We start from the raw sequence: 16,374 nt of genomic DNA, 5'->3' as shown, positions 1-16,374 counted from the left end.
ACAATTCTTGCTTATTGCTTCGAAGTTTCAAATAAATTAATCAAAATTGTGAGTTCTTGGAATTTGGTCTAGGTGGGTCCTTGTACATGAATAGAGACATAAACAAAAAGCATAGACCAAGCTCAAGAAAAAGTGATTAACCTAAAGAGCCAAGCCAAGTCTCATGAAATTCTGAAGGACCAAGCATAAGCAGTTATTGGCCTAAGCTGAATCAAGCCCAGAACGAACCCAAAAAGTTGAGCCAAGTACAAGCTGAGCACTGTAAGGTAAGCTTTGTTGGCTCACCAAAAACTTCGTTGTGGATCTCACAAGTAAATAAATCCTTAATTCAATTAACCATGTCAATGATTGTTTTAGAAAGGGTGCATGTTTCTCTTCTGTTTTCAGGATCCATCTTGGTTCTTGTTTGCTTATAAGAAGTGAGACTGAGAATAGGTATTTCTTTCTCTCTAACATCAAGCATTCCGACTTTTTCACACACTTAATTATAGCACTCATTTTTATTATCTTTGCAATATGTTTGCCGAATACATCTATGTGATTTCAAGGTCAGCTTGGTTTGTCTTGACGGCCCACTGATTGTATCATTTGTGTGTGTAATAGTCCCTCAAGGCACACGCCTTTTTTTCAAAGTAGCTGTGTGGTATAATCTATCTTTTGTCTTACATTTTAAGTGTATTTTCTTTGTTATCATTCATCCAGTTTTACTTAACATGGTAGTCCATATTGATTCACATATGAGACTTCATGAGATAAAATAGCAAGGGCCCATAGTTGGTAGCGCACGTCTTTAGCAGATCCTAGGATACTAAATTTGTTTAGATAGGTCAACTTAAAATTGTACAAAACATGAATGAGCAATTTAAGGTATTCACTCCCCCTTTAAGGAGGGGGGGGGGGGAGGTGCATTATATACCAATTGTAAGGATTTTACAGCATAGTATGCATTCTGTATGAAATGATTTATCCATGTGAAGGCATGTCACTTCGCAGTACCCCCAAACTTTAGGCATCGTTGATTTTAGGATCATTTGTTCCACTGTGTAACTTAAAGTCCTCTCCATAGACCAGTCACCTCGTACAAGTAGCCAAACAAATTGTTAAAAGCCAAATGAAATTATATGCTAATGAAAAGTGAGTTATTTAACAATATAGTTAGGTGACAGAGTTACTGTTTTGAATTAACTCTTTAAATGGTCAACAAGTGGGTGGTTCCAATTTTATAATCTAGAACAATCTGGGGATGAAATTATTGTTGCATGGGGAAATCGTAAGGTATCAGAGTGCTAAAATTATTCTTGCAGTATGTTTACATGGAGTTCAGCTTGTCACACTGATAAGAACCTAGCAAGATCTAAGATGATGTTAATTCAACTCAAAAGAAATTTATAATATAGTACAAACCAAGGTCTGCCAAACCAGCATGTCGTACCATACTGGTAAAATACCAGTATGGTTTCGAGGTTCAATTGGTATATGAGTCGAACCGGTCCGCACCGGCCCAAACCAAGCAAAACCTTCTAGTACCACTTAGCACCAACCGTACCGTCCGGTTATAAGCGGTACCATAGCTAAGAGTGAGAAAAAAATGTTAAGAGCCTATTTCAGCACAGGATGTGTATCATACCATAACATACCAAACCTGCAATATACCAATATGGTTTCCATACTGCTTTTGTGGGCCTTGGTACAAACAATCAAACAAAAGGAAGCCAACCCTCATATTTAGCCTAATAATGAGCAGCGAGAGTTGCTCACGTGTAGACACGTAAAACATGTCTCAATAGCACTAGGCTTGATCTTGCATTTGTCACATACTTTTGAGTTGAGGATTCCTTGTGAAGATGTATATTAGACTTTGGGAGCTGTTAGGTTTCTTGCAACTAGAGATACACTGTAATAGGAGTTGCATGCGAGTGAAATTGCATGCAACTTTTTTTTTTGGTTTGGGAACATAAAACAGCAGCTATTGCATGTCTTTTTTTGTGTGTGTTGGAAAGTTGCAATAGGAAATTTCAAGTAAAGAAAATCTACATGGACATTTTATCAAGCCCTTTCTGTGCATATGTTATAGATGAGAACTTCGGAGCCTAGATTATATTTAAGGGCATGGGTATGAATTTGCTAGCCTTCCTTGAGGGCAAGGAGGTGGTAGCAGACCTTGAAGTATGTCGTCTTCTTGATGCTACTCAATTGTCCATCTCAAGCTTCTCCATATAGGCATGGGCACTTGACTGAGCTTTAGCACCCCTTATGTTGGTGCACATGGAGAGAACACCACACATGAAGACCATGTAAGCTCAACATCGCTAAGTCAGAGCTTGCATAATACGTCCATGCTTAAGGGATTCTATTGAACAGATCACTTGAAGTTATTTCAAGCAAAAATGTTGAAGCCAAGGCCACATTTGAGGGTGTGGGCATCGGTCTATCAGCCTTCCTGGAGGGCAAGAAGGTGAAAGCAAGACTTAAGGAGGGCACTGTAGGTGAGGTCGTCACTAGGAGAATGGTTGCGAGGTGTGAGGCAAAGTATAAGTGTAATAGCATGGTGGGAGAAGAGGAGGGCATGGTTGAGGGTGGATAGGCAAAGGGGCATCATAGGTGCGCAAGAAGATGAAAGAATGAGCCTTTCAAGAGAGTAACATGCGGACACCCATGAGAGTAAGCAAGTGCAAGTTGGACGGGAAATCTGGTGACACTAAAAAGTGTGTGAGTCGAACCATGGCATCTTCTCTTGCAACCAATTTGGATGCAGGACAATGTTACTGCATTTGGGCTGCAACTGGGCCCATTTTAGTATCAGCAGTTGCTGCAGGCCAATAAGCTGCAGCTAACCAAATGGCCCAAACACACCAAGATGCTGCAAATGGACCTACAAACTGCCATGGTATGTATTGTACTGATTGGATGTGCACCAAAAAAGGGAGAGGGAGATGGGGAGAGGGAGAAAGAGAGAGGAGGGAGAGAGGGAGAGAGAGAGGGGAGAGGAGGGAGGGAGGGAGGGAGAGGATAGGAGAAAGGGGGAGAAGGAGAAAGAGAGGAGGGAGACGGAGAGGCGCGGAAAGAAGAGAGAGGGAGGAAGGGAGGGCAAGGGAAGGTTTACAGAGAGGGAGAAGGAGCGGGAAGAAGAGAAAGGGAGAGAGATGAGGGGCTTATCTTGTCAATGGCAATAGCTAGAACCCCCAAAAGGCATGGATCGACATCAAAGAGGGGAGAGAGAGCGAGCGAGTGAGCGAGAGAGTGAACCCATCAAGGGTGGGAGTTTTATAACCTAAACCGACCCATATTGCCGAACCATTCCGATTTGGTGTTGATTCAGTTCAATACAGGTCAAACCGCTCGGTTAGGGTCAGTTCGGCGATCCTTATTATACATTGTTGACCCTTTCTATATCAGCTTAAGCTCTTGGTTTGGATTTTAACAATTGTCAATGATGATATTTGCAATAATCAATTATCTCCCTGTACTCATAGCAGACCAATCATTTGAAACACATGCTATTGGATATTACATGAAAGATGGCTATCAAAAAGACTCCACCCCAAGGAAAGCCGTACCGGTCCGTACCGGCCGGTACGGGCCGGTACAAACCGGTCCGGTGCTTGACCGGTACCGGAGACAGATGAAAACCGGTATATCCGGTTTTCATCTGTGTACCGGCCGGTACGGACCCCGTACCGGCCGGTACGGGACTCGTAGGCCGGTTCGCACCGGTACGGGTGTTTTTTTTTTTTTTAAAGAAACCACAGCTTCGCGCTGTGGTTTCAAAAACCACGCGCGGCGCGTGGTTTCAAAAACCACGCGCGGCGCGTGGTTTCAAAAACCACGCGCCGCGTGGTTTTAAGGGAGAAGTGGCCCGTGGGCCACTTCTTTCACTTTTTTTTTTTTTTTTTTGGGGAACCACAGCGAGGCGCTGTGGTTCCCAAAACCACCGCGGCGCGTGGTTTCAAAAACCACGCGCCGCGCGTGGTTTTAAGAAGGAAGTGGCCAACCGGCCACTTCTTTCAAAGAAAAATAAAAAATAAAAAATTGCTGTGGCCGACAGGCCACAGCTTTTTCCCTTTTTTAATGGGAAAAGGAGTGGCCGGAGGCCACTCCTTCCCATTAAAAACCAAGGAAGTGGCCGACCGGCCACTTCTTTCCGTACCAATTTAACGATATTAAGCTGGAATTTTCTGTTAATCTGGGATTAACAGCACGATCTTAAGCCTCTCGTTCGGTTATAAAAACCGAACGAGGCTCACTTCTTTCCCAAACAATTTGAGGTTGAGACTTGAGAGGTTCTATTTAAGGTGCGGAGACGGAAAGATTTGAGAGATAGCGAGGAGGAGGTCCTGCCCAAAAAATCCAGCGGAGACTATTTAAGGTGCGGTTTTTTTATCCTATATTATTTCATTAATTTTGTTAATAATTTACTTAAAAAAATAGTTTATAAATTACTTAAATAATAAGATAATGCAAAAATTTACTTTATTAGCTTAATTTTTTGATAAGTTGTCCTTTTATGATAGAAATGGAGCCATCAAGAAAAACGAACCCTGCAAAACGTGATATTGGCTGGTCTTATGGGCGAAGACTTGGAAGTGAGGGGCAACGACACCAGTTTCAATGCAAGTTTTGCGACAAGGTTTTCAAGGGAGGAGGGGTAACCAGGTTGAAGCAACACTTAGCCGGAAATTCCGGTGAGGTTGCTACGTGCCGAAATTGTCCTAACGAGATTCGTGTGCTGATGAGGCAGAATCTTGCTGAGGCCAAAGAAGCGAAGGAGATGGCTTCCAAGAAGAGGGCGGAGGTCGATCGCCAAGCGGCAGAGCCACCTTCCTATCACTCAAGGGAGCCAGAGAAGGTCGAGGATCTAGATGAGGAGGAGGCAGATATTCAGGCGGCCATGCATGCAAGCCTGGATGATCAGTGGCAGCAGGAGGAGGTGGCCAGGCATAGGGCTCGATTTGGGCCCTCTGCATACGAGTCGGGCGGCGGTTCTCGAAGCACTAGACAAGATCCAGAGTTCTTGAGGATAACTTCAGTAAGGGAGGGCGTCGGCAAAGAACGTGGCCGGATTGCATCTATGCTGGGTGGTTTTGGTAGCCGAAAGAAGTCATCTAGAGGAGTTGCAGAAGGAGCGACAATTCATGATGTAGATCCGCATGCTCTCCCCGGTAGAAATTCAAGGCAGCAGAGGGTAGACACAATGTGGATGAAGGATAAGAAGAAAACTATGTGGCGAGCTATTGGATCCTGGTTTCACTTCAGCCACATCCCAGCAAATGTGGCAGACAATACATACTACAGGTCTGCCATTGCCGCCATACAAGCTGCCGGTCCCGGTGTAGCTCCTCCAGGCCCGAAGGATATATACGGTGAGCTTCTTGACAACAATAAGGAGGAGCTGGAGAATTGGATTGACTCCTACAAGAGCAAGTGGCCCATATATGGACTAACCATCATGTGCGATGGTTGGACCGGTCCGACCAGGCGGAGCATCATCAACTTCCTGACATACTGTGATGCTAAGACCTTCTTCCACAAGTCGATTGATGCTTCGGTGTGAGACACGGGCTGAAGTCGGCAGCCCCTGCCGACTTCAGTCCCGTTCTCTTTTTGGAAGGCCGGAACAGAGGATCGCGATTTGCGATCCTCTCCGGCTCTTCCGGGGATGATCGGGGCGGGGATGTCGCTAGTCCCGCGGCACCCCCCCCCTCCAGCTCATCCGCGACCGAACCGCGGCCGCGGATCTCGCTCGGCCGCCGCGATCTTTGCGGCGGAGAGCCATCACGAGGGGGGTGATAAAAACCCCCCAAATCCTCCTCCCTAGGGCAAACCGAGCCCTCTTCCTCCTTCTCTTTCCTCCTTCCCTCCTCCTCTCCGATCGGTGTCTTCCCGACCGAGCGCCGCCCGGATCCCCTCCGCGAGCTTCCCCTACTCCGAGATCCAACCCCTCGGCTTCAAACATCGCCGCCGTCGCTTGACGCCGGACCGGGCCTCCCTCGGCCAGGATTTGCCACCTCCGTCGACCGCCGGTAAGCCCTCCTCCGTCGAGATCCTCCTCTCCTCTGTTTCAGCCCAAGCAGCCGAGATCATCATCTCGGTTGCTTCTCCTCCCCGTCGGTCCCTGCAACGCCGCCGGCCGCCATGGCGGCTGGCTGGCAGTCGATCGAGGGGTGGCCCCCGGCCACCCAAGCCGGCCACCCCCGCCGGCCACCTCCCTCTCTCCTCCGTCTCTTCTTCTCCCCCTGTTCGTGGGGGGGAGTTTGGGGAAGGAGGAGGCCCATCACGGGCCAAACTGGGCCGTTGGGCCCAGTCCATTGCAGGCCCAACTTGGGCCCAGTCCAGTCCGGTTGGGCCCAGTTGGGCAATACCCCCATGGGCACAACTTGGATCCAGATCAAACCCGAGAATCCGAACCCGAACCCGAAACCCAAACCCATTTGACCAATAAACAGATTTTTTGCAGTTAAGCCCTTGGCAGTATGCTATTTCAGAAATAGGGACTCCTGTAATTTGTATTTGATCCCTATAGGAAAGATTTATTACATAAAGGCCCCCAACTATATTTATTTAGTCCCCTCACTCAAGTTTTATTATAGAATAGTACCCTGTAATTAAGTATTAGTCCCTGCAATAAATCTTATTGTATAAATGAATAAATTAGAAGCCAACCTTGGGGGCCCTATTTAGCCGAGTCTATGCGGGCCCATTGGGCCGTGCCCATTATGGGCCCTATCAGGTCGTGCCCATTATGGGCCAACTTTGGGCTCTGTTGGGCCATGTCCAATAGTATTATTTTTGAATTTTGCTTAGTCTGAAATTAACAAGAAATTAATTAAACTTTAACAGGTGAACCTGATCCGTCTACCTGAAGTAGGAATCAAGCGAGAAGAGGTAAGTAACTTAATACTTCAAGTGTAATTTTCAAATTACTTGATAAATAGATTAAATTCTGATAAATATTTTGTATTCTGTAAAATGGGTCAGGCATGTTAAATTTTATTTGAAAATCATGTTATATACTCTGAAATCCGTGAAATATGACTGCACAATTTATGAAAACTATTTTTATATATATATATTCTCAGCATGGCTATGATCTGTTCTGTTCTGTTCTGGCCCCGCCAATGGAGATTATACGTTGGACCTGTCGACTTGTATTCTGTGAGGAACCGGTTTCGACACCGCGCCACCGGTGATTAGAATAGTGGTTTCTGGACACCGTTTCCACCGGTGACTAACAATAGTGGTTTCTGGCACTCTGTGCGACCCATGTCACTGGGTTACGTGGCCGTAGCCTATCATGTTGAGATTATGATATCAGAGTTTTATAAAAACAAAAATGATATTATTTGTGATTTGTTTCAAACATTGTCCTGTATTTTGATCTGATATGCTCTGACCCCACTCTGGGGTATTTTGTTGCTTACTGGGCTAGTGTAGCTCATTATTCTGTTTTCTCCATTTTTCAGATCCAGAGGCTTGATCGCACAGGATTGGGGAGTGCGTTAGAGTTTCCGATGATTCTTCAGTTATTGGCATTTTAGTTAGTTTAGTTTGGACATTTGAATTATGTTGGCATATATTATTTTGGAATTTTGTAAGTCCGCTTTTGAACAATTTAAATAATTATGTCAATTTTGAACATCTGTATCTGCTTTGATGTAATCCGTTGCCTTGCACGCCTGCGCGGCCCGCCGTGCGGGCGTGCGGCGTCTGCCGCGCCTCGGGCTCGGGGCGTGACAGATTTGGTGGTATCAGAGCTCAGGTTTCAGATTCCTAGGGATTGTGTTTGAAATAGTCGGATGGAGCTTAAGTTTTAGGATCTTTAGAATTCGTCGGAAAGTTTGAGAGATGGGCAGACATTAGGCCATTAGACGAAGGTATTTATTTGCTTTTGTTATTGATAAATTTATGTTATTTTACCAGAATTTTGAAATGCTAAAATGCAACCTAATTATGGCTGTAACCAAAGTGTGAATAAGTTATTCTGAGAGTTTTCTTGGTAGAGCAATTTGTATTTCAATGATTAATTAGATTTTGACTAAATTAAGTGAAGGAATATTAATCATGAGATATTATCGTGCAATGTAATTATGTTGGAAGTTTAACTTGATATCAGGCACTATGGATATTGCTTCTAGTTGAAGTTAATTATTTTGGTAGCAATTTAAGATTCATCTATAAAAAGATGTTTAAAGCTTGGACTAGAAAATATTCGTTGAAATCTGTATGTGGATCATGCATGGAGCTCGTATATAGAAGGAAAATATACTTGGGGATGAGACTTAAGAGTTCTTATTTGGCTCTACTTGAGACTTGAAACAATTAAGATTGATATTTTGATGGAAAGTCAATTAGTAAATCTTGAGAATATTGGTGGATTAAAATGTTTTTGGGTTGGTCGAAGATAGGACCTCTTTGATTTGGAAAAGTTCTTGATGGTTTTTCTTGTTAATGAAAAATTTCGTTGGAAAGTATAGTGTTTTTGATTTTGATCAATATGGATATCATTGTGTTATTAGTAGATTCTTTTATCTGCAATATATATATTAAAAAAAAAATGGGAACTATTACTAAAGGGATGAAATAGTTAATGAGTTTGTGGTGTTTTGAATAGATTCTCTAAGTCTAGTAGTTTACAAAATTCCGAAATGTTGCAGTATTGCAAATAAAAAATATTTTACTTATTTAAGGAATTGATCTCAATGTAAAATCATAGAGCTTATATCTTGGAGGAATTTCTTATAAATCTTTGAACCAGATTATTAGATTTGTGTGAGTTAAATATTTATTAATCAAGGCTATGAGTTGATTGTGAATTTTGTATCACCATATGAGAAATGCAAGTGGGATTTCATGAGAGGCCCAAATAAGTTTAGCCTAAAAGAAAAGATTCAGGATGATTAAGTAAGCTCCTAAGTAAGTTAATCTAGAATCTTTTAATTATCAAAGCTTAGAATAAATATTAACTTGTATAATGGAATTGTCAAGGAAAACTAGAATTGGCTTAGTTCAAATTTGGATCTAGAATATGATTGCTTGATTATATGATGGTACAAATACGATAACTATCTCAAGGGTTAATCATGATCTAGTGTACTTGGGAAGCAAGGATAAAATTTTGTTTGGATATTAAAAAAAAAAAAAAATTGCTGATGATGTGGGATCAATAAGAAAGTTTGGAAAATATTGATCTGAGTTGTGCAGCAGAAATTTGATTAACTGAGTAAATTTAAACTGGTCAAAAATATTGACTGTGTTTTGGTAACATGTTATGATGAAAGACTATTTTATTCAATAATAAAAGATTTTGTTAATACGGGAAGGTGAACACTATTGATTCTCAGGTCAATCCTGATATGATTATGTTATTTCTTAGATAGACTTTGCTATTTTTGGGTATGCTAAGAAAATAATAATAATAATGATAATTTGAACGTATCATGACTCGGGTTAGTTGATTGATGACCAAATATGGTCTAATTTGTTAAATATCTGAATAAACCATGCATTATTTGCTCTCATCTTATGATTTATAAGTTTAAGTTAAAGGCTTTGTGGCATATTGAATCATGGTATCAATACTTTGCCTTCTTAGACCTACTTTTGCGATTTGATACAAATCATTTTTGAGATAAATCGTTGCTATCTAATGATTATCAGTACATGTTCATTTTGTGAATCATATTCTTAGCAACATAATAATTTGACTCTAAGGTTAGTCATTATCCTTTGAGGGATCAGCACACTACCGGTTGCTTCTGTTTATGCTTATATACTATTTGATACTGGTGCTGCACATTCATTATGTCATCGATATTTGTGCGAAAGCATGATCTACCTTGCATGCTGTTAGAGTATGATTTGCATGTTAACACCCCTGCTGGAAGTGGGATGATGGGTAATCAGGTCTGCAAGACTTGTCCGGTTCAGATAGTAGGTAAAGACTTGCCTGCTGATTTGATAGTTATAGATACGCATGACTTTGGCATAATTCTCGGTATGGGCTACTTAGCATCACACTTTGCTACCATTAACTGTCATGAAAAGCGGATAAAATTTTAGATCCCTCGAGATACTGAATTCAGCTTCATCGGCAGTGGTGCATATGCCTCCCCTCGAATTATTTCTGCTATGCAAATTAAGCGACTACTAAGAAAGGGGAGTATGGCATATATTGCCACAGTGGTTGACACTAGACAGTCAGATCAAAGATTTGAAGATATCCCAGTAGTAAATGAATACCCCGATGTCTTTCCGGAAGACCTCCCTAGCTTGCCACCAGATAGAGAAATTGATTTTGCAATTGATTTGATTCCTGGTACCACACCAATCTCTAAGACCCCCTATAGAATGGCTCCAGTTGAAATGAAAGAATTAAAGGAGCAGTTGCAGGATCTTCTTGATAAGGGTTTCATCAGACCTAGTGTTTCACCTTGGGGAGCCCCAGTCTTATTTGTAAAGAAGAAGGATGGTAGTATGAGATTATGTATTGATTATCGAGAGATAAATAAAGTAACAATAAAGAACAAGTATCCTCTACCAAGAATTGATGACTTATTTGATCAGTTAAAGGGGTGATGCGATTTGGAATACGTGGAAAACTCAGTCCACGCTATGTGGGCCCCTTTTGAGATTCTGGAAAGAGTAGGAGCTGTGGCATACAAATTGACACTCCCACCTTCACTGTCTGGAGTCCACAATGTTTTTCATGTTTCTATGTTAAGAAAGTATATTCCAGATATGAGCCATGTGGTAGAAGTGGCTCCTTTGCAGCTTAGAGAAGATTTGACATATCCTGAGCAGCCTGTACGTGTGGTTGATAGAAAAGAACAAGTATTGAGGAGGCACACGATTCCTTATGTTAAGATCCAGTGGAGCAATCACTCAGAACGTGAAGCCACGTGGGAGCTGGAGGACAAGATGAAGGAAAAATATCCGGACCTTTTTGCAAGCTAAGGTATGTTAAATTTCGAGGACGAAATTTTTCTAAGGAGGAGAGAATGTGAGACACGGGCTGAAGTCGGCAGCCCCTGCCGACTTCAGTCCCGTTCTCTTTTTGGAAGGCCGGAACAGAGGATCGCGATTTGCGATCCTCTCCGGCTCTTCCGGGGATGATCGGGGCGGGGATGTCGCTAGTCCCGCGGCACCCCCCCCCCTCCAGCTCATCCGCGGCCGAACCGCGGCCGCGGATCTCGCTCGGCCGCCGCGATCTTTGCGGCGGAGAGCCATCACGAGGGGGGTGATAAAAACCCCCCAAATCCTCCTCCCTAGGGCAAACCGAGCCCTCTTCCTCCTTCTCTTTCCTCCTTCCCTCCTCCTCTCCGATCGGTGTGTCTTCCCGACCGAGCGCCGCCCGGATCCCCTCCGCGAGCTTCCCCTACTCCGAGATCCAACCCCTCGGCTTCAAACATCGCCGCCGTCGCTTGACGCCGGACCGGGCCTCCCTCGGCCGGGATTTGCCACCTCCGTCGACCGCCGGTAAGCCCTCCTCCGTCGAGATCCTCCTCTCCTCTGTTTCAGCCCAAGCAGCCGAGATCATCATCTCGGTTGCTTCTCCTCCCCGTCGGTCCCTGCAACGCCGCCGGCCGCCATGGCGGCTGGCTGGCAGTCGATCGAGGGGTGGCCCCCGGCCACCCAAGCCGGCCACCCCCGCCGGCCACCTCCCTCTCTCCTCCGTCTCTTCTTCTCCCCCTGTTCGTGGGGGGGAGTTTGGGGAAGGAGGAGGCCCATCACGGGCCAAACTGGGCCGTTGGGCCCAGTCCATTGCAGGCCCAACTTGGGCCCAGTCCAGTCCGGTTGGGCCCAGTTGGGCAATACCCCCATGGGCACAACTTGGATCCAGATCAAACCCGAGAATCCGAACCCGAACCCGAAACCCAAACCCATTTGACCAATAAACAGATTTTTTGCAGTTAAGCCCTTGGCAGTATGCTATTTCAGAAATAGGGACTCCTGTAATTTGTATTTGATCCCTATAGGAAAGATTTATTACATAAAGGCCCCCAACTATATTTATTTAGTCCCCTCACTCAAGTTTTATTATAGAATAGTACCCTGTAATTAAGTATTAGTCCCTGCAATAAATCTTATTGTATAAATGAATAAATTAGAAGCCAACCTTGGGGGCCCTATTTAGCCGAGTCTATGCGGGCCCATTGGGCCGTGCCCATTATGGGCCCTATCAGGTCGTGCCCATTATGGGCCAACTTTGGGCTCTGTTGGGCCATGTCCAATAGTATTATTTTTGAATTTTGCTTAGTCTGAAATTAACAAGAAATTAATTAAACTTTAACAGGTGAACCTGATCCGTCTACCTGAAGTAGGAATCAAGCGAGAAGAGGTAAGTAACTTAATACTTCAAGTGTAATTTTCAAATTACTTGATAAATAGATTAAATTCTAATAAATATTTTGTATTCTGTAAAATGGGTCAGGCATGTTAAATTTTATTTGAAAATCATGTTATATACTCTGAAATCCGTGAAATATGACTGCACAATTTATGAAAACTATTTTTATATATATATATTCTCAGCATGGCTATGATCTGTTCTGTTCTGTTCTGGCCCCGCCAATGGGGATTATACGTTGGACCTGTCGACTTGTATTCTGTGAGGAACCGGTTTCGACACCGCGCCACCGGTGATTAGAATAGTGGTTTCTGGACACCGTTTCCACCGGTGACTAACAATAGTGGTTTCTGGCACTCTGTGCGACCCATGCCACTAGGTTACGTGGCCGTAGCCTATCATGTTGAGATTATGATATCAGAGTTTTATAAAAACAAAAATGATATTATTTGTGATTTGTTTCAAACATTGTCCTGTATTTTGATCTGATATGCTCTGACCCCACTCTGGGGTATTTTGTTGCTTACTGGGCTAGTGTAGCTCATTATTCTGTTTTCTCCATTTTTCAGATCCAGAGGCTTGATCGCACAGGATTGGGGAGTGCGTTAGAATTTCCGATGATTCTTCAGTTATTGGCATTTTAGTTAGTTTAGTTTGGACATTTGAATTATGTTGGCATATATTATTTTGGAATTTTGTAAGTCCGCTTTTGAACAATTTAAATAATTATGTCAATTTTGAACATCTGTATCTGCTTTGATGTAATCCGTTGCCTTGCACGCCTGCGCGGCCCGCCGTGCGGGCGTGCGGCGTCTGCCGCGCCTCGGGCTCGGGGCGTGACATTCGGCTTCTGTGCACAACACCTCGTACATGCTGAAACTTATGGAGGATGTGATTGATCTGGTAGGAGAGGAGAATGTCGTGCAGGTCGTCACTGATAATGGGCCGCAATATAAGGCTGCCGGGCAGGTCTTGATGGAGCGGCGGCCACATATTTTCTGGACCCCATGTGCTGCACATTGTATCGATCTTATGTTGATGGACATTGGAAAGATCCGTAGGGTGCAACAAACGGTGGAGACAGCCCAACGCATTACGAGGTATATTTATAACCATAACTGGGTTCTTTCATTGATGAGAAAGTATGCAGGGGGAGAGATTTTGAGACCAGGAGTCACACGGTTTGCTACCAACTTCATCGCACTTGATAGCATACTCGAGAAGAGAGGAGCTCTACGTCAGATGTTTGTCAGTCCCGAGTGGTATGATAGTAGATATTCTTATGCCGGCACTGAAGGAAGCAAGATAGAAGACTTGGTGACGAGACAGCCATTCTGGCAGCAGGCTACTACAATAGTCAAGGCTATCAAACCATTATATGAAGTGCTGCGGGCCGTAGATAGCGAGATCTACCCCCAGATGGGATTTTTGTATCACATGATGGTCAAGGCAAAGGATCAGATTATGGAGGCAGATCCAGCACATGGCCGGTCATACATCAACATCATTGAGCAACGGTGGGGAGCGCAAATGGGTACGGAATTATATCTAGCAGGTAAACTAAGATATAATTATAGTGACAATTATAGTGATGGATATAATTATATAATTATGCTAAGATAGTCTCGTATATGTGCAGCATACTACCTAAACCCCCGGTTTCAGTACAGCATAGATGGAATTGGTATGGATGAAACACTTCTGGATGCTTTGCGTAATGTGATTTACAAGATGGAGGCAGATCCAGAAAAAGCGGCCCTATGTCTTGAAGAGGTAATTATGATTTAGTAATTACTAGCATGTGTAAGTATATCAGCATCTTCAATTATTAACATGGTTTTCTTATGCTTATTTTTCACAGAGCAAATTATTTAGAGAGGGCAGCTACAGTTTTGGCCAACGAGCGGCTGTCGTCAGCAAACACAATATGAATCCAGGTACGTGACACATCAGCAAAACATTCACCTGGTGTTACTTAGTTACTATTATGGAACTATCATATATGTAATCTTCATAAATATTTTTGCAGCTGAATGGTGGGTGCATTTTGGCGGATCCGCGAGAAATCTAAAGCGGATAGCTATCCGGATCCTCTCCCAAACAGTCTCCTCTAGTGGATGTGAGCGCAATTGGTCCACCTTCGCCCTTATCCACAGCAAACAAAGAAACCGTTTGACGCAAAAGCGCCTCAACGACCTTGTTTATGTGCATTACAATTTGCGGTTGAGGCTAAAGTGCATCCAGGAGGAAGTGGAGCTCAAGTATACAGATCCGATTTACGGGTCCTTCACCGCTGATGACGATGATCCACTACTCGGCTGGCTTGTAGGCCAGCAGCAGGAGCCCGAGCTTGACGAGCCAGGATCGCCTCCACGACCAGCTACCTTCATAGCCACCGAAGCTGGGGTCGATCCAGAGCAATGGGCTGAGCGCAATATTCCACGCACTCCCAGAGCTGATCAGCCGCAGGCACAGGGGAGCCAGACAGAGAGGGCCAGGAAAGGAAAACAAAGAATCCCAATAGAGAGTGTCGAGGAAGAGACTTGGACTAGCAGCGATGAAGGTTCTGGTGGTGATGGATCTTCTAGCCATGGAGGGAGCGGAGGACAGTATGGTACTCATGAGACACAGCCGGAGGGTGGTCTTTATTTCACCGGTGAGTCCCAATTTATGGGTGCTACACAGGATACGGACCACGGTCGACCACCTGATAGAGATCGTGAGGATATTATTGGATATAGAAGACGGGCTCCTCGAGGTCGTTCAGGAAGACAGGATACGACTGCAGATCCGAGGACATACGGATACGGATTCTATTATCCACAGTCTCAGCCTGACGAATACGGATATGGTGCATTGGATTTTGCTTCCGCCATATTTGGATGGGCCCCTACACAATCAGAGGACACCTCTCAGAGCCAGAGCGTGAGCGAGAGATCCGACAGTTTTTATAACCTGGCGCGTGTTCCTTCTGATTGGGTTGATTTGCCTCCTCCTGATTATACTTATGATCCAGATATCTACGAGAGCCATCGGCACTCGTCCCGATTTTAGATATCCTAGAGTACTTTAAATGTATGTAAATGATTGTATCTTAATTCGAAGATATTTTATGTGTATGATTTTATCATTTCGAACGGGAGGAAAACATAACATGCAATGATGCATCATATATGTTTCAAATTTCAACCCTAAATTTAAATATGAAAATATCAAAAATCATGAAAAAAGTAATAAAAAAACATCAATTTTCATTTCATTTAAGATCCAACAGAGACAACATTAAAAAAAAAAAGTCTGGCTCGCGGAGCCCGGCCGGTACCGTACCGGTCCGGCCGGCGACCGGTACGCCGAGCCGGACCAGTACGGCGGACCTTGCTCCACCCTATAGCTTAAAGTTAAGTAATGATTGGGAGAAATATTTACCAAGATTGTAAGTTGGAGCCAAAGTCAACTGATTTAGGCTTTAGAGGTTAGCATGTTAAATATGAGTGGTCCATGTTGTAGCCTTTGCAGAAGACATGCTGACTGTTGCAACTTCAAGTTTTCTGTTTAGCTGTAACATGATATTGTAATGCTTTGCATAACAGTGCCATGTAAATAATAGATTAAGGAGTATTTTTTAAATCATTGTACATCCAGTTTACTTAAATCAGTAAAAGAAAAAGGTAAAAACGAGCTGGTCTCTCTCTCTCTCAAGTAAATTCAAGAATTAAGGCACCAATAGTTTGAAAAACTTTTGTAAGTTGAGTTATTGTAAGATGATTTGTGATCAGCTTAAATATGGGTTTGGAATCAGTTATGACGTATGAGGATTCTAGTATGATGCGAGTGGATTAATATTTTCATGTCTTACAGATTAGTCTAGCCATCGAAACATGGGAATCAATCTCATAGACTCATACTTCAATAAGTTAGATCCTCTTAAGTTTCCTATCACACTGATCCTCAATTTTCTTAATTTTAGAAGCTTACAGTTCCTTGAGTATTCATCAATTTTTAAGTCATAAGTCTAGTAAACGTAAATTGTT

General features: G+C 43.5%; 1 protein-coding gene and 1 pseudogene across 4 annotated transcripts in view; one reads left to right on the top strand and one right to left on the bottom strand.

Moving 5' to 3' along the window:
* Window positions 1-16,374, bottom strand: part of CPFTSY (signal recognition particle receptor protein, chloroplast (FTSY)) — a 41,244-nt gene that overhangs the window by 15,919 nt on the left and 8,951 nt on the right. The window lies entirely within an intron of this gene.
* On the top strand, window positions 3,901-16,240 carry LOC149751118 (uncharacterized; annotated as a pseudogene). Its single transcript, XR_016398761.1, has 6 exons — window positions 3,901-5,545; window positions 10,375-10,387; window positions 13,203-14,116; window positions 14,205-14,280; window positions 14,373-15,322; window positions 16,202-16,240. The product of XR_016398761.1 is annotated as an uncharacterized LOC149751118 (transcript).

Source organism: Phoenix dactylifera, chromosome 16 (genome assembly GCF_051530095.1).
Source record: "Phoenix dactylifera cultivar Ajwa chromosome 16, Ajwa_hap1_PhDact_Kaust_v1.1, whole genome shotgun sequence".
In the NCBI taxonomy this organism is placed as follows: Eukaryota; Viridiplantae; Streptophyta; class Magnoliopsida; order Arecales; family Arecaceae; genus Phoenix; species Phoenix dactylifera.
The sequence above is the reverse complement of the archived record's forward strand: the minus strand, read 5'-3'. Positions and strand labels throughout refer to the sequence as shown.